The following is an 18,932-nucleotide window of genomic DNA, read 5'->3' on the forward strand; positions in this document are numbered from 1 at the left end:
AAGTCTACCGATAAGTCGGTCATTTTGCCAGCATGAATCAGATAGGCGATTTTTGGCTTCTCTTCCTTGGCCTCAGTATCAACCTCTCTGTCAGGCGTTTCTGATTTTGACTTCATCGCCAATTCAGCTTAATGCTCTGAGTACTCACACCTTCGGAACGCCAGTAGAAGGTGGCGTAATTCTCCGGCGAGGTTCTCATTGCCTTCTTTGGACCAGTCTTTAACACAGGATTTCTTTGTGACAGATTGCTATTGCTCGACGCGTGGAGACAGTGTATAGGTTTTTTATATATACTGTAACCTAGGTATCCTTCCGGTCTTCTCTTAACTAACGTCAATGAGAGGTAGTTCGTCCTCTTTTCCAATTTCCATAGTGAATTTTATATTACAAAAGATATGGTTTAAATGATCCAGGAACTTTTGAAACTTTTACACTCTATGGGGCCACACCACAAACGGTGGAAACATGTAGATTTCAACTTGGTGTATTCTGGTGCCTTTGCCTCAGAATGTTCCATGTATAGCTTTGCAAAAACGGACAGTAACGGACTGCCCATTGCCACGCCATTGGTTTGTTCATATATTTTCTGTTAAACAGGAAATAAGCTGATGTAAGAACGTCCCTATAAAGTTGTTTGAAACACTTGTCGATCTTTTCCGTGATGAGTTCCAAGGAATTACAAACTGGAATTCTCGTAAAGGCGACTACTTCTAAAGTGACCATAATATCCGTATTCTGGAGCCACATTGGACTGAGATAATGTACAAAGTCGACCGAGTTACGTATGTGCTGTTTCCACTGCCTCGCATATTCACTGAGAATTCGTTTCAGGTATTTTGCCAGCTGGTGTATAGGTGCCCCAACATTAGTATGAGTCTTTCGAAAACTATTTCCTTGTGTGCCTTAAGAAGACCATATAGTCGTGATGGCACTGCTGCTCGTATTTTAAGAGCCTTAATGATTTTACGTGGCTAGCATGAATCATTGAGAAGAATCATCATTGTCCTCTCAATATTATTCGCAGGATCGTCATCTACCTGTCTGAACGCAGATGATCGTAGAGATGCCGCTGTCAGCTAGCAGAACTACAGTTTCCTTGTCCTCCCGCAGATTTTTCAGTGTTATTCCTGTCCCTTGGAGATACGTGACCTTAGCATAGGCGCCTTGGTGAGTACTCTACGCTATGAAGCAAAGGCACCAGAATCCGCCAAGTTGGGATCGTGTTTCTCTCAGTAGGTGGACGAAACTTTTGTGACGTTGGTACACAGAGCGAAAAAGCTTCAGGAGTTCCTGGAACATTTAAACTTTATCTCTCGTAATATAAAACTCACGATGGAGCTTAAAAAAGAGGGTCAACTACCTTTCCTCGACATGTTACTTAAGAGAAGACCGGATGTACCTCTGAGCTACAGTGTATGTATGAAACCAACACACCAGGAACGAGTACTCAGAGCATCAATTTGAACGGTTGAGGCAGTCAGAATTAAGAACGCCTGAGACAGAGGTTGAGACTGAGATCAAGGAAGAGTAGAAAAAAATCGCTAACCTGTCTTATGCTGGCCACATATCCGGAAAGATAGGTTGGCCCTTACGGAAACATGGAAATCGTTTTATTTCACCCCCTTCAACTAGGATAAAAAGTATTCTTTGTAATGTTAAAGGTGATATAGATCTCCGAAAGCCGGATGTGTATCGCAGTCCATGTGAATGTCGCACATGTTCATAGGGCAGGCTATCAGAACAGTGAGGAGCGATTCAAGGAGCATTAGCGACACACCACACAAAAACGACCAAGGAAATCAACTGTCATCGAGTACAACCTCGAATACAATAATCAAATGAAATACGATGAGATCTGTACCGTGGTGCAAACGCCAAGTTTTTGGAACGGTTTAAATTAAGGGGCCTATCGACATAAATATGTCACTAAACCTAGTAAAAAGGTAGAGGGTTCCGTTTAAACAACGCTTGGAGTTCGGTAGTCAGTTTATTAAAATATCGCTGACGATTACATCTATCAGAGTTGGGAAACGCTGAGAGAATTAGCGTTTCACGGGCTATCATTGCGCGCTCTGTAACACAAAAGAGCATCAAATGGCGCAATGGATGTCGGGAATCGAACTCGGCCATAAACAGCGGCGTGAGACCAACAACAGTTCGCAGTCTGCAGTCCAGGCAGTGAGTACTCGTAATTAAATAGCAAATCTCGCAGAACCTGAAGAGAACTGTTGAGTAGGTCGTCGAAATACTGCGCAGAAAATGGAAACAATAACTCGGTTGAACACCCGGAAGCCCACTATCGAGGTTTATGTATGTAATTTATCATCGCTACGCCAGACAAATCATTCGGTCATATATACTTCGTGCTACCCATACTAAGCTGCGTTCGGTCGCAAGTTGAAAACCAGTTCGTAGCTAGTTGTTTATCTGGCTATTTGTTCGTCGCTCAGCGATATGAATTACCTAATTTTACTCATCAGTAACATGTAACATTATTCATTCCTGTGATACATATGTTATAGAAGCGTGTATTGATTCACTTTATAGTTTATCAAATCAATTACAAATAAAATCTATTGGAATGTTAATCGTTTCCGTAATAACTTGTGCTAGTAACTGTGGACAGGATGAAGTAGCAGGAATTTATTGGGTCTTGGACACTGATGTCATCGAGTGTCGTTTCCAGCGGGCAGAAGGTTAACTTATTGATTGCTGGAAATATTGCATCCGAATCAACAAGTTTGCTGAGATCAATACAACAAATATATTAACAAACGCTCGTGGCTAGGAACAAAAATGGTGCCGAATTCTGCCCGCTGCAATAAACACCTTTGTAAAACTGATATCTCCAGAGAACGAGTGTTGGTAACAGTAGACTATGTGATCGAAGACAAAACAAGAGCTTCGCTTGTGTGGGAAGTTGTCACTATTAAACTCCCCGAAAGGAAGGAAGGAAAATTAGGTTTTAACGTCTCGTTGATCTCGAGAGGTTATTTAAAGACAGAGCACAAGCTAGGATTGGCTCAAGCATGGGCGAGGAAATCTGCCGTGCCCTTTCAAAGCAACCGTCCTTGCAAGTGCCTGGAGCGGTTTACGGAAACCACGGAAAATATATATCAGGATGGCCCGACACGGATTTGAACAGTCGTCCTCCAGAATGCGAGTCTCTGAAAGGAAGGGGATAAAAAATCCAACGTATCAGAAGGAGAACTGTGTAAAATTGCGACATATGGTGCCCAAGCATGCGAAGTGGGGGAAATGAGCAATATTTTGAGCATCACACGACAAACTAGAGAATACTTCGTTTGGAGAAGCGTCCAAAGCCGAGTAAATGGTCATTCAGTACGTCTCCTTGCTGGGTAAGCCGTGTGTAAGCGCGATCAGTGCACTATCTGGGGCCAAACATCTCTGTAAGTCCAGTTCAAAAGTTCAAAGGACTTTTGTCCAGTCGCCCGTAAGGTGGTCCTTGACAAGAAATCTCAAGTCAGGTTTTATAATAGTTTGAATGTTATTTATATCGCAGCATGGTCAGAATAAAGTCTACAAAATTTTACTGGTTGTTCTGAAATAAGTATATGCACACTGTCCAAATTTTTTGTACGTTTATGTTTGTTCCAAAAAGCTGTCCACTTTTACAATCCATGTAAATCATTTCAATTAAACTTCAGCTATAAAATGAATCGAAAGTCAATACGGAAATCAAACTACAAATATAAAAGATGGTGACCAGCATCTAATCAGCTAACCAATTTATTACAGAAACGTAAAATATTACATTCGACAATGAGGCTTTTCATGCTAAAAGTGAAAAAATAGCAATTATTTTACGAAATGAAGAATTTACCAAAATGTTATTTCTTTTATCACCTTAATTTCAAATTTACGTCTAGATGTTTTTGAACATAGTCATGTCACCAGGAAAGAAGTTCTTAACGGCAACATTTTTCTCCCTGCAATAGGCTAAAGTCATATTTAACAGAGAAATAATTCTTCTTTTTGCACTTTATAGCGTAAGGTATTATACCGCCTAAATTATAATGGATTACTTACAACAAATGTCATGAGATAGTATGTGTTCTCATGGGCGTCCACAGAAACTTTCCCGGTGGAGGGGGGGGGGGGGGCAGGAGGTACAGGCAAGGCTCAAGAATTTTCATTTTTTTTTAAATAAGGTAACTGGTCAGTTTAGAGATGCGTCAGACCACAAGAATTAAATTTTCTCGATGACACAAAAACTTACTATATTCTAAAGAATCCATGTTTACTCACTAAATATTCGTTAGATAGTTTGATACTTAATGGTAAACATCGTTTCATGCTCATCTTCACAGTAAAACTCTTGATACTCTTAAAATAATTATGGATATGACACATTTTTGAAGTCTGTTATCTAAAAGTACATCCTTATACAATTATTCTGTCATTTTACTTATAAAATTATTTGATTAATAATATATTTTTCAACTTGCTTGCCCTTCTCCGTCTATAGACTTTTAACGATTTAAGTCCTAAAATAGCAGTTATTGCGCTAGTGAACCTACTGTTTCTAAATATAAGCATTTATATACTTCGTGCTTTTTCTTTTAGCGATTTCAATTTTTTTTTGTTCATCTGAATACCCATTTAATCATTTTCATCCAATTACAACAGTTTTTTGGATTTCGTTAAAGTGGACCACATTTTAGCTACCTGCTGATTTGTACTTTTGTTCCATTTCTTTAATCTATTACGACACCTCTAGGATGATATCACTTGCAGTTAAGTGCTTGTAACTTATATGCATTGTTTTCTTCATCGCATGGATTGACGTGAATGTGTTTGTGTCGTGTGTACAATGGTTATATTCATCAATATATTTGAATGCGGTATTGTTATGATGCGCTGATACATAATTGTTTGCAAAGAGGATATATATATTTCTGAATGCGAATGTGTCAGAGTGCGTCAATTTCTTGCACCGAAACACTTACAAAGTTGCGTCACTTAGTAGGGTAAATTCGCTAAACGAAATTGCTAAACAGGCAGTTGTGTGCGCCTGTTGTGTAGCTGATATAATTTAATGGGGCTTCTTGATAGGTGCTTCTGTCGTTTCGCAGGAGCAAGAAGACGCTTTACTACTCCTCTCTGCGCAGGGAAATGCCGGTTTTTAAGGGCCGGGTATGACCGGTAGTAAAATGAAAACTGAAGATGGGCCGGCAGATATAAAATAAAAGGCCGTTACGAGTCCGGCGATCCCTCGATACTTGTTCCGTTTTTATGAGCGCCCTGTCGGGACTGGAGAAATGAAGTGGAGGAGCTTTAGGACAGACGTAACTGGAAGAGGCGGTGCGGCCTGCTCCGAGCAGTGGCGACGGCTTATGCTGAACCTAGTGTTGATGCAACGCGGCTTTGAAGGACAGGGGTGTGGTATGTTGGAGTGAGACAGGCTCAAATGGTATCAGAGAACGGAATCAGAGAACTATCGATGTAGAAACACTTGCTGATGCGTCAAGCGTAACGTACGTTTCTCCAGGTGCGGCTTGCGGCCTACGGTTGCGGCTGGAGCCGCCTGGCTGTCGAGGTGTACTGCGACGTGAGCCCCACGGGACAGCTGCTGCTGGTGTCCCCCAAGAGACGAGCACAGACGCAACTGAGTAGCTAGTAGCGCGTAACGTGATGGAGGGCAACATCACCGAATTGGCATGTACTTGAAATTACTTGGACAACGAAGAGGAACTTTAGGTGTGCCCCGGAGAAGTGTGTTACGATCCCTGTATTAGGACCCTTGCTGTGGATACTGTATATTGATGACATTGCAGACTATGTTAGCACTACCCTAAAATATTTCGCAGATGATGCGGTAGTCTACAGGTTGTTTCAAAAGTCGAAAGCCAAGCTTCAAGAATGGATTCCTCATATAACAGGAAGAGAAACAGTCTATTAAAATACCTTAAAAGGTATGTGCACTTGTTGATCTCCTCTACTGTGAAATAAATTTTTTCGTTTGAACAAGTGCTAATAGCTCTTAAGGTATGCATTGCCGAGCCCGTATTTATTGGACTTTTTTCGTTTGTTTTCGTCCATACTACCTCATTCCAAAATAAGGAAAGCAATATGCTTCCAGCAGAAGAGTTATGTTTTATAGTACCGAAGATGAAGAAGTGCCCATAATTCTTAAGGTATGTATTTTAGATTCCATGTTTACTACACTTCATTCTGCTCGTTATATGAGAAATCCAGCCCTTAAGTTTCGCCATCGAATGTTGAAACACACAGTACAATGCGCCTCTGTCTGAGAATAGCTGAACAAATATTCAATTAGATTTTGATAAGATTAAAAATTAAATAAAATAAAACTGGCTAGTTGTGAGTAAGACCCCTACACTCAGGATTCTGTACGAACATATTTGGGTGTACAGATGGTTCATCCATTCCGGGATTCGGGAATCTTGACAATTTACGCCTGTTATCGACGTTGATACTGGCAAGATATTGGTCCCAGAGAGTCAAAGCTTTTCGAAAACGTTTTAATTTCAAATCTGACGTCGGATAACAAATGAAAAAAATACATATTTATTTCGTGTGATATAATAACAAATTAACAATTTTCAGGTTTTTTTTCCCTTTACTTGCGTTAAGACACCTTGCTTCTTGCCAAATTTCAAAATTCTAGACTAACGGGCGGCATCTTATAGGTTTTGAAGAGTGAGTTTACATCAAAATATGTGACATAAATGCATTGACTTAGTAGGTGAAGTTTATTATACTGCTGAGAGAAAATAGCTATAATTAGAAATTCACAACCGACCATGGTGGCGCAATGGTTAGCACACTGGACTCGCACTCGGGAGGACGATGATTCAATGCGCGCATTCGGCCATGCTGATTTAGCTTTTCCGTGTAAATCGCTTCAGGCAAATGCCGGGATGGTTCCTTTGAAAGGCCACGAACCATTTCCTTTCCCATCCTTCCCTAATCCGATGGGCGCCTTGCCAAGGTTATCGCGGCTGTCACCGTCGGAGATTCGAGTCCTCCCTTGGGCATGGGTGTGTGTGTTGTCCTTGGCGTAAGTTAGTTTGAGCTAAATTAAGTAGTGTGTAAGCCTAGGGACCGACGAACTCAACAGTTCGGTGTCATAGGACCTAACTAAAAAAAAATAATAAATAAATAAAAAATCCGATGAGAGCGATTATCTCGCTATTTGGCCCCTCTCCCTAAAACAACCAATCAACCAATAATTCAAAATTTTCGGATTTTTTCTTTTACTTATACTAAGAAATCTTGCATCTTGCCAAATTTCATGAATCTTAGGCCAACGGTAAGTACACTATAGATTTTGATGAGTGACTCTAGTAGTATTAGAGTATATGACGTAAATGGCCGTATGTTTTGACTTAGTTGACCAGAGACTTACATTTATTGCAATGACAAGTTACCACAGACCTTAGTATGTGACAAACTTCAATTTGATATGTCTACCCATCCCTGAGAAAAACTGCTCTTTATAGACTGACGGACAGACAAACAGTGGGATAACAAATGTCAGGAAAGATGTTTTTTCGTGTGATATAATTACGAATTTACAGTCTCGGAATTTTTCCTAGGATTGTACAGTGAAACATTGCTTTCTGTCTAATTTTATGATTCTACGTCAGTGGGAAGTACCCTATAGGTTCTGACAAGGCGTAAAGCTATCATTCTTTCCTCGCTCCGTACTATAATAGAACGGAAAGAAAGCCTAATGAGAAATAAGGTGCGAAACTTGCGCACGTTTCAGGATGCCTACCAGCCCAAATGAAATCTCATAATGACGTTAAGCTTCGTGCAATTTTATTCTTGGTTCAGCAAACGATTGTAAAAAATACGTAATATGTGTAATTACTTAAGAATGCTTTCAAATGATAATTGTAACCTGTGTGGTTACATGCCACTATATTCTATCATTGGAGAGAAGAAAGTGAAGCATATCTGACACGGCTGTTTCTTTACACTAAAGCACGTTCTTTACCAGCAAAATCGCTGCGACAGAAAGTACCTGAGATAAAAGTGCTCATTTGTTCTCCCATTGTCTACATGCATACAGTACCGCGCGTTGTGGGCGCGCGGTTTGAGGAGCCACGTCACAGATGGCGCGGAGGTTCGAGTCCTCCCTTGGGCATGTGTGTGTGTGTTGTTCGTAGCAGGTGTCAGCGTAAGTTAAAATAGCGTGTAAGCCTAGGGACCGATGACCTCAGCAGTTTGGTACCTAAGGAATTTACACGCACGCACACACACGCACACACACACACACACACACACACACACACACACACGCACACACACAACGAATACAGTAATGCAGACAGCAACGATTAAATAGTTTAAAGATGGAAAATCTGGTGATATTTATAGTGGAACCTCTCTCAGTTCTGCTTAGGATTTGCGAGAAATCTATTAAAAGACTGATGTACGATTAAAAATTGTGGACGCGAAGAACGTGACGCACGGTGATAGTGAAATATATTTACGTCGATATATTAACTGAAAATAATAGGCTGTGCATAAGCTCGCAACGTTTTTGTTTCGGATATTGGTACTACCGGTTAAGGAGGATCGTTTTGACTTAGTGACTCTCCACGTTCTGGAAGGCCTTCGGGGTTTGATGAAGATCGTTGAAACGCAACAATCCTCAATGATCAACGTCAGTGTGCTCGAGAACTGGCAGATGTGATGAGCTGTGCTCAATCATCCCAGGGCATTTCCATTCAATGGGGAATGTTCTAAATTCGAGTCTATGGCTACTGCTATAAGCCAAAGTGACAAAGATCTGTGGGTGGCCAAATGTGCATATCTGCTTGTTCGTCATCAATTGGCTCGTGGGCAAAGCCCACTATTTCTATCCCGTATCGTTAATGGTGATTAGAAATGATGTCTTTATGCTAACACAAGGAAAAAAAAAAGGAATGGTTGAACCGAAACATAGCAGTAACTCCCCGTATGAAGACTTGCGCGCATCCACAAAAGATAATGGAACAGCGATGGTGTGGTGTAACCACCCCTGCTGACGTTTATTGTCAACAGCTGAGAAGTTTTGCAGATGTAGTCCAAGAACAACGACGAGGAAGACTGCGTGAAGTGATGCTACTCCACGATAACGCCCGCCAGCATTCTGGTAGACTAACAAAAATCATTAAACAGGAGGTGGGTTGGGAAGTCGTTCCCCACCCACCATATTCACCTTAGATTTGCACCTTTCCCGCTTTCTGTCTTACAACCTTCAAGGAACTTCCTTTCCGGATGAAAATGCGCTCCGAACTTGGTTCGACGAGTTCGTCGCCTCAAAACCACGTGGTTTTGCAATTGCGAAAACGAGAAGTTACCCCAGCGTTGACAGCTTGTTGTAAATAGTGAGGAAGACTGTATTATTGATGACTAAAGTCTTCGCTTTGTGTATCTGTTGAGTTTGATAAAGTTATGGAAAAATGCTACGAACTTACGCTCCAATAACATAGTTACATAGGCAATAACGAGTCAGTCATATAGAGAGAAATCAACGCGAAGTAGACATCAGTTCCAGTCACAAAACAATTTGGCTGCGATCAACATATGGGGCCATAAACCTGAAAAAAAAATTAAAAGGATCACGATCAAATTCACAAAGAATGAGAAACGTTGCCATTTCATAATTTCGATTACATATTCACGAATGGGTTGTGCTGCTGTCAATCGAAAGCGATATGATTACAAATCGTAAGTGAGCCGTGCGAACTACATCATTTTAATAAAAGTTGTAATCTGTGGACTGACTCTGTTTTTCACGAACTATCCCGCGCTTTTACTATGAGACTTTTCAGAATTCTGAATTTGGTCAGAAAAATATATTTGGATCATTATCCACTTCATTAGTGGGAAAGGACAGCAAAAATGATATTAAATTTATTCAGTTACCAACTACTGTACCCACTGTCGTGGTACGTTTATAAGTATTTTCTAGAATCATGTTCTCCACGTTTCAGTTCCCTAAAACACTAAAATCCCGACCTATAGCTCTTGTATGCATTCTTCACCCATATAGTACGATCTATTCTCCGCAAATGAGAACAAAGTACGTAACAGACAGTACTTTTTAATGCATTTTGTATTTAGTTTTTTTCTGTTGTAATAATTATTCCTGTTCTAACTACAGATGCTTCCGTACTATCTGTTATAAGCCAAAGCCACACACAACTTATTTTGTCCTATAGTTTTTTTTCCCTCCCACAATAATCTTCCCATTATCTTCTTAGATTCAGCCATCTTATGTTGTTTTCTTCCTTGATATTTTTTATAATTTCTTCAATTCGAAGTTTTTGGTAGATAGGTGACACACAGTAATTGTGAGATCATAGAAAAATATACCAAAACAGGGAAACTGGCTGTCAGGCGCCTCACAACATGTTCACTAGCATTAATAGTGTCAAGGTTTCGTACATTTCATCTAGTTCTTTTGTTAGAGGTCACACTAAAGTCCCGCGTTCCGGACGTAGAAGGTCCAGTCGGGCTCGCCCGACCGCCACGTCATCCTCTGCCAATGGTGAAATACAGTATGGAGCGGCATGTGTTCAGCCTCAACTACGGAAGCAGACTCCCTTATCAATAACAATGACGATGTACAAATGCTTGCGGGCTCCACCTATAAAATATCGGAGGTTTGACCATGCAAATTGTACGGGTATTTTCGTACATGGTACCCGTGGCCTCTGGTGGCTCGTTAGAGTACTTGTAATTCATTTAATTTCTTTCTCCCATTTACCTTTGTATCTGTATCATATTGACGTTATCTGAACGAAAGTGCAAATGTCGACGGTACTCACTGTGTGTCTCGTTTAGAAACAAACTGGTTACATTTACGCGAGCTACTTGCTACTTCCAACAGTAATGCACAATTTACTCTTCGCCATCAGGTTTATCGATTCTATGTCCGATATGTTTATCAGCAGTGTTAGTTGAACGTTAACACTGATACACAACGTTATCGATAAGTTTACTGGTGAATCGATAGCCGATAAGCACGTTGTTTATGCATTCACTGAATGCTCTGTAAGAGGCACACAGCGTATCTGTGCCGAGCTGTTGCCACAGTTACGACAACCACACTACTCTGCACGTGTTTCGTCAGAGGACTGATGCAGTGCTCTGTGTTTTGTATGCACGTTTCGGCCATTGCATATTACCTGCTTTCTCTGTGTTGTGAAGGTGTACTAGCGGAAATGGAGATAACTGGGGTAGCAAACCGAATAAACTATAATTACAGTATTACTTTGTAACTAGCTACTGGTGACCACGAGGTGTCCTTAACCCAAAATATTCAGAATACGTCCTCGAATAACCACCGAAATTTTGTAGTCGGAGTTTGGGTTCACCCTGTATAAGAATAATGTTCAGTAAATGTCGTCTGATTTCACGGAGAGCTAAATGGCAGCCCTTTTGTAGAAACTCCATGATTCCAGTTGTTAATCATCCACTCTGTACCGTCTATCATCAAGCGCTGACGCATAACGAAGGGTTCAGACGCTGCCGCCTCTGTGCGTGACGGCCCACGTGCTGCCATATGGGAAGCCATCAGCTCCTACACCGAGGAGTCCGTCATTTCCCACTACAGTGATCCGCCTCCATTCCGCCTCTATTTAGGGGAGAGCACTTCCCGGTGCAGCTCCTTGATTCGTCGCATGATTACTCACTCCGAGAGGGACGAGTGTTATACAGATTCCCCAGCCAGCAGTTCTACGCGCGGTAGCTCTAGCATTGTCTTCCACGGCTGAAGAGCATGCTGCATCGCTTCTGGAAGCATCCGCGCACACAAAACAACTCACTGCAACAGCTCGGATCATCACAGAATATCTAAGACTAGTTCGAGATCCGGTTTTCGCTGAGCATAATAATATCTAATAGCATGAAATCACAATGAAATGAACACCCTTAGCTCCTTACAGGCGTTGACATACGTCAACGGGGACAGATGAAAATGTGTGCCCCGACAGGGACTCGAACACGGATCTCCTGCTTATATGGCATAAGCTCTATCCATCTGAGCCACCGAGGACACAGAGGATAGCGCAACTGCAGGGATTTAACTCTGGTACGCCTCCCGCGGAACCCACATTCTCAACGTATTGTCCCGCACTACATTCTTAGTGCCCCCGCCCATTATACTCATTACTCGCTGCGCGTTACCGATTGTCGTAAGAGTTCGGGCACTGTTTGTGCATTCGCACAGAAGAAGAAGATGGTCAAGTGGCCGGTGAGCCTTAACTATATCTATACTAAGATGGTATCTTATAGGATTACTTTCTAGGTAGGTGCACTGTCTGAAGCAGAGAGTGATGGAAGTGCGATTGCTTGTTGTGTACTGTCAAGCCATTACAGCATGTCGCCTGGATCACGTCTTCATATCTGTATCACCAAGCGACTATCCCGAAATCCAGCTGCACGTTGCTGACTAACGGCTTTTTAGAGGCTACCAACAAAAATTTTATTTTCAACGTTTCACGTAATTACTGACCTAATCGAAAAAATTTAAATTTCTTCATAATCTACTCTTTAAACGGTATATTCCTATGCTAAATGTTTAAGCAGTAACAGACAGAAACTTGGTGTTTGTTTTGAGGCAGCGTAACTGCAGGTGAGCTGGTATCCAGACTTTATTCACCAATCATTTGAGAATAAGAGCATTTAGCGACTTCCAGCAAACCTTACATGCACTACCAAGCCTTACGAAACTTTTTCTCACTGACACCTCAGACAAAATAATGCAAGAAAAAAGTTATCTATTACTACATTTTCACTGTTCATGCAATAGAAATTCAGCATCATATATGAGGTTTCGATTTATTACTTCCTTACTACAAACTGTACTGGCAACACAGTTTGCTGACAGTATCCACACATACAACTGAATGTACCTGCAGGATTGTAAGCGATTGTAGGACGAGTAATTGAGGAGATATGACGTCATAGACATTTAGATGCGTGAAAAACTTTGCTTAAAAGGGCACACAACAATATTCCAACAGCAGGTTTGATGTTTTACTGTGTTACTTCTATACCACTAACTCCATCCGCAACACACGTTGCAGACAGTATGTACATCTATCACAGAATGTACCTTCAAACTTACATCATTATACAACGCATAGCTCAGGAGACATATCATAAACATTGAGATACGTAAAAAACTAGTTTTAGCTTAAAATGCAGCGCAAATTGCACAGACTACGTTCACTCAGTGTTTCATGATGAGAGCACTTAGCTAATTCCAACGAACTTTTTTGTGTTGGAAGAAGAGCCAACACCGTGTTACGAATGGAGGCCGAAATTCACGCGTTTTAGCTCACGCAGGCTGGCGTGAGGAGGGAAGAGCTATACTGACATAAGGTCTGGAACATGACAAAGAATTAGAATTCAGAAAGCGGACGTAATTAGTTAGATACTTAACTTTAATCCATTAATGATGAACGTCGCTCTTGACGGTACATGATTCACAATATTATCTGTTCAGAATACATTCATAGTAACAGAACATGGCGCCTTGCTAGGTCGTAGCAAATGACGTAGCTGAAGGCAATGCTAAACTGTCGTCTCTGCAAATGAGAGCGTATGTAGACAGTGAACCATCGCTAGCAAAGTCAGCTGTACAACTGGGGCGAGTGCTAGGGAGTCTCTCTACACTAGACCTGCCGTATGGTGGCGCACGGTCTCCAATCACTGATTGTGGCGACACGCGGGTCCGACGTATACTAACGGACCGCGGCCGATTTAAAGGCTACCACCTACCAAGTGTGATGTCTGGCGGTGACACCACAAACTTTAAACATAATTTCTGTGGTGTCACCGCCAGACACCACACTTGCTAGGTGGTAGCCTTTAAATCGGCCGCGGTCCGTTAGTATACGTCGGACCCGCGTGTCGCCACTATCAGTGATTGCAGACCGAGCGCCGCCACACGGCAGGTCTAGAGAGACTTCCTAGCACTCGCCCCAGTTGTACAGCCGACTTTACTAGCGATGGTTCACTGCCTACTTACGTTCTCACTTGCCGAGACGATAGTTTAGCATAGCCTTCAGCTACGTCATTTGCTACGACCTAGCAAGGTGGCATTATCAGTTACTATTGATATTGTGAATCATGTACCGTCAAGACCGACGTTCATCATTAATAGATTAAAGTTAAGTATTCCACCAGCTACGTCCGTTTTTCTATATTCTAATTTCCTTGGCCTGTTCCAGACCTCACGCCAGCTTGCGTGAGCTAAAACGCGTGTCTTTCGGCCTCCTCTAATAACACGGTGTTGGCTCTCCTGCCAACCACAACAATTTCAAACCTTTTTTAAACTTTTTCTCACTTACATGCTTAACGTCAAATAGGCTACTTAACACATTAACTCCTCTGTAAAGTAATCGGACGTTTAAAGTTGTTCTAGACATCGGAATTCTATTACTTAAGGAATCTGAGGTTTACTAGTAACGAAATAACCTGTGAAGAGTATCAGCGGGAAACCAAGTACTCACCTACATCTGTCCACGATCAATAGCTAGCATATTGTACGTGGCAAAGAGTACCAATAATAGCACAATTAATTTTGGTTATGTGATGGTAATGATAACCGGAACCGGCAACTACCAACAGAAAAAAAAAAGAAATTATGATTTAGCCTCTTACTGTTTGTTCTCAGACTAGCGATCTGCTCTCACTTCACACGGGTAGCGCTAAATATGTACAGCCGGACGGCATCTCTGTGCTAACGGTAACAAATTATGTTTTAAAGTTAGCGAATGAATCAGTGTACCTATTAGTGAAAATCATATCAAAATCCCCAGAGTAGTTCCAAAGCTTGGCCTTCACATACAGACAGGAAAACACGGAGAGGAATTAGATCTCTACTGATAACAAAACTGTAAAACCGTCGTCTCTGCCTCTTTGTGTGTTTAAATACGCTGAACGTCAGAACTACTAGATGAATTTTCATGCCGTTTACACGATAACTTGAGCGTATCCTTGGGTAACATGTAGGTTTTATTTCATCCAAATCAGATCACGAAGAAAAAAAGTATCGTAATTTAATGTTTTATCTGAAATCATCTCCACAGCTCAGTAGTTTGGATGTTTAATCATCACGTCAGAATACACCACTGAACGAACATATGGCGCTGTTAGTTTCTAGTACAGCGAAGAAAAAATAGATGGCTCAAATGGTTCAAATGGCTCTGAGCACTATGGGACTTAACATCTATGGTCATCAGTCCCCTAGAACTTAGAACTACTTAAACCTAACTAACCTAAGGACATCACGCAACACCCAGTCATCACGAGGCAGAGAAAATCCCTGACCCCGCCGGGAATCGAACCCGGGAACCTTGGCGTGGGAAGCGAGAACGCTACCGCACGACCACAAAATAGATGGCGATGCTAATTTTTTAACCTTCGTGACAGATGTAGTTTCGGAAGTTAGTATTAGTGAAAGAATTAAGCATCTCTCTCTTACCTTTACGAATACAAAATAACAGCGAATTTCCTTGGCTAGGATATACAGATTTACCAATTTTGCTTGTGGATTAAAAATTTGACGACACTGATTTGCTTCTTTCAATAGGTTTTATGTACCGTATATTCTTCGCTAGGAAAAATGCTTTTATTATGTTTGGTTTGTGATTTGGGTGCCTGCTCATTAAATTTTGGTTTCGTTTTGTTTACACATAAAAACGCCAATAAGACAGTCGTCTTTCTGAATACACCAGGACGAACTGAGGACTATGCAGTCTGAAGAATCCAGCGATAATTATGAAGCAAGGCTTTGCTGTGGCTCGAGAACGTGAGGCTTTGATTCGCTCTAACGAAACACCTGAAAGCGAGGCATGACGTAACTCTGATACAGAGCCTCATGCATTATCTCTCTTCTCAGAACCCTTCATTCATAGTTATTTCTCTCGAACGTAACATATTACAAGTGGAAGTTTGACAGGAGGTGGTGCCGACCAGGAAGTTTTTATACCCCGAATTCCACTTATTCCTCGACTCGCATTCGGGAGGACGACGGTTCAATCCCGCGTCCGGCTATCCTGATTTAGGTTTTCCCTGATTTCCCTAAATCGCTCCAGGCAAATGCCGGGATGGTTCCTTTGAAAGGGCACGGCCGACTTCCTTCCCCGTCCTTCCCTAATCTGATGAGACCGATGACCTCGCTGTCTGGTCTCCTTCCCCAAACCATCCTACCCCCCCCCCCCCCCCCCCACTTATTCCTAACACTTTACCTTTCGCAGTAAACATGTACAATTCATGATCACTTTATGTTCTGTCATAAACATTAACAAAGCAAAAGGCTAGACGCAGCATGCTGCCGGCTTGGATCTTAGTGTTACTTGTCCTTCACACGGCCGGCTCTGCATGGTTCTCTCCCATGTTAGTGAAGAAAATAAGCTCTCCGTTCATGTTCCCAATAATACTATCTCAAACGGTGTAGACGAAGAAGATTTGTAAGTCCAAAACAAGTTCCACACATATAAAGTCTTGGGCAAAACTATAAATCTTACCGGGCAACGGCGGATTTCTCAACTAGTTTATATGTCGGATAATGTCTCCTGAGTGGTTATAATTAAAGTAATAAAGTTTTTTTATAGTGGCAGTGTGGAAGGTTTTAAGTATAACAGTCTGAGTTATATACTAAAACTGTACATTCGACGAACGCGCATCTCTCTTGAGACAACCCAGATAATTTAGTAGGAACTTATCACGAGAAGAGTCTTTGTGACGACGTGCGATGTGTACGCAAATTAATTAATTTTAGAAATATGGGTTACTATTGTGAGTATGATTTTGTACAAAACATAAATAAGTACATAATTCGTTTCTCGTAGGCAGAACAAACCTTATGACACAATCACACCCAAGACAGAAGCTAGACTGGTGACCAATCACGTTTTGTGGAAGCCAAGATATATTTTAGATATTGCTTTCCTTCCTTGGCTTGAGTTATGTGCAAATATCACGTTGACTATACAATTCCGTCTACAGCAGATATCACAAGTGTCTACCTTTTAACCACACAGGAATTCGCTTGTGTGATTTACGCAGGATGGACGCAGTGATCGTGAAGCCACGCAGGCTCACGCTAGATGGTAATTAATGATGTGGATTCTCTTTCAGGGAGTACAGCAGTAAACTACTGCGGTGTTAAGGACACGATCCGTACCTCAGATCAGGAAGTTTCGTGCAGGATGGTTAGGAGGGTCAAAATACAAGTGATTCTAAGCTGATGGTCAGAGACACCTAGAACAAAGATCAGGTAGCCAACAAGCCATTTTTGTGGTTGATCTGTACACACGAGAAATGTTTTAGTGACGCATGCTTTGGCTCCAATGATTCTTCTACAGTGCTACTCAGTTCTTATGTTCTGCTGTGATAGGCTTCTTTGAGACCACTTGCACGTCGTCATATTTTTCTTTGTAAGTCATCAGACATTTAAATGATTTGAGGCTGATAGCCAAGGTTTGTTCTCTTTTACCAACCTCTTCACTTCAGAGTAGCACATGCACCTTATGTCGTCAATTATTTGTTGGAAGTGTTCCAATTTCTGTTTCTCCCTGCAGTTTTTATCCTCTACAGCTACCTCTAGCATCGCGGAAAAAAGTTGTTCTGTGATGTCTTAATATAAAGGGTGTTTCAAAATGAATGTACGGGCTTTAAGGCTTTGTAGCACATATTACATTCACTTTAAAATTATAAATAATACACCAAATGAAAGAGAAACACAAACAGTTTTTCTTACAATTATTCAGTGTGAACACCGATCACACATCGAGTCGATAGGCGAGTTGTTCCGAAACCTTGATCAATGTGTCATGAGTAACTGTTGCAATAACACTGTTTCTAAAGTCGGATAGATCAGCTGGTACCGGAGGCACATACACATGATCGCGTGAGATCGTGTGTGAACGTGGAGGTCATGCATAAAATGCTGTGTCAACCAGCCTCTTGCGGCCAATCCACCGGTCGTATACAACGTCGTTTAACCAGTCGCCTACTGAGTTATGCCAGTGTGGCGGCGCACCGCCTTGCTCCAAAATAAAGATGTGTTGTTCAGCTTCTTCCCATTGAAGCACAGGCCATAGCTGTAGCATATCAGGATAAGAAACATCAGTTACAGTTGATTCACCGAAAAAGAAAGGCCCATAAACTTTCCACTGGGATATTTCATGGGGCTAAGCGTGAAAGACTCGCACTCGTTCAACACGTTTTTCAGTCACTCTTTGTCATTCCGTACTCTTCCCATTGCGCACAGACATACAAACAAAACTGTTTGAGTTGCTCTTTCATTTGGTGTATCATTTACTATTGTAAGTTGAACGTAATAAATGCAACAACGCCTTAAAATCGGTATGTTCATTTTGAAACACCCTCTATATCCTATCATATTACCTTTTCTTGTTGATTATGTTTTTGTTTTACATACGCTCCTTTCTTCACCGAATCTGTGGAGAACTTTTTCATTCCTTATCTTATCGGTCGACCTAATTTTAAATGTGACTCACTACGATATATAATCCTGTATTTCAAACGTACATTCTCATAAAATTCTTCCACATACACGAACAATGATTCGCTACGAGATACAATCCTGTGTTTCAAAAATATTCTCAGACATATCTTCCTCATACATGATCAAAACAATATGATACCATACCACTGCACTTCATTGCATTAGTATTGTTTATTTACTTAAGCTTTCGATAGCTTAGCTTTTACGTAGTGATAAAGGTTCAGTCGAGCAGTTATTCTACGAGGGCTATTCGGAAAGTAACGTCTAATCGGTTGCTATATGGAAACCACAGTGAAAATTTATTTGCTTTCTAGCTACTTCGCTACATAGTCATCCATCCGACTTAAAGATTTGTCGTAGCATTGTACTAACTTTTCACTAACCTCGTCATAGAAAGTGCCTG

Source organism: Schistocerca nitens, chromosome 2 (assembly GCF_023898315.1).
Source record: "Schistocerca nitens isolate TAMUIC-IGC-003100 chromosome 2, iqSchNite1.1, whole genome shotgun sequence".
NCBI classification, from domain to species: Eukaryota; Metazoa; Arthropoda; class Insecta; order Orthoptera; family Acrididae; genus Schistocerca; species Schistocerca nitens.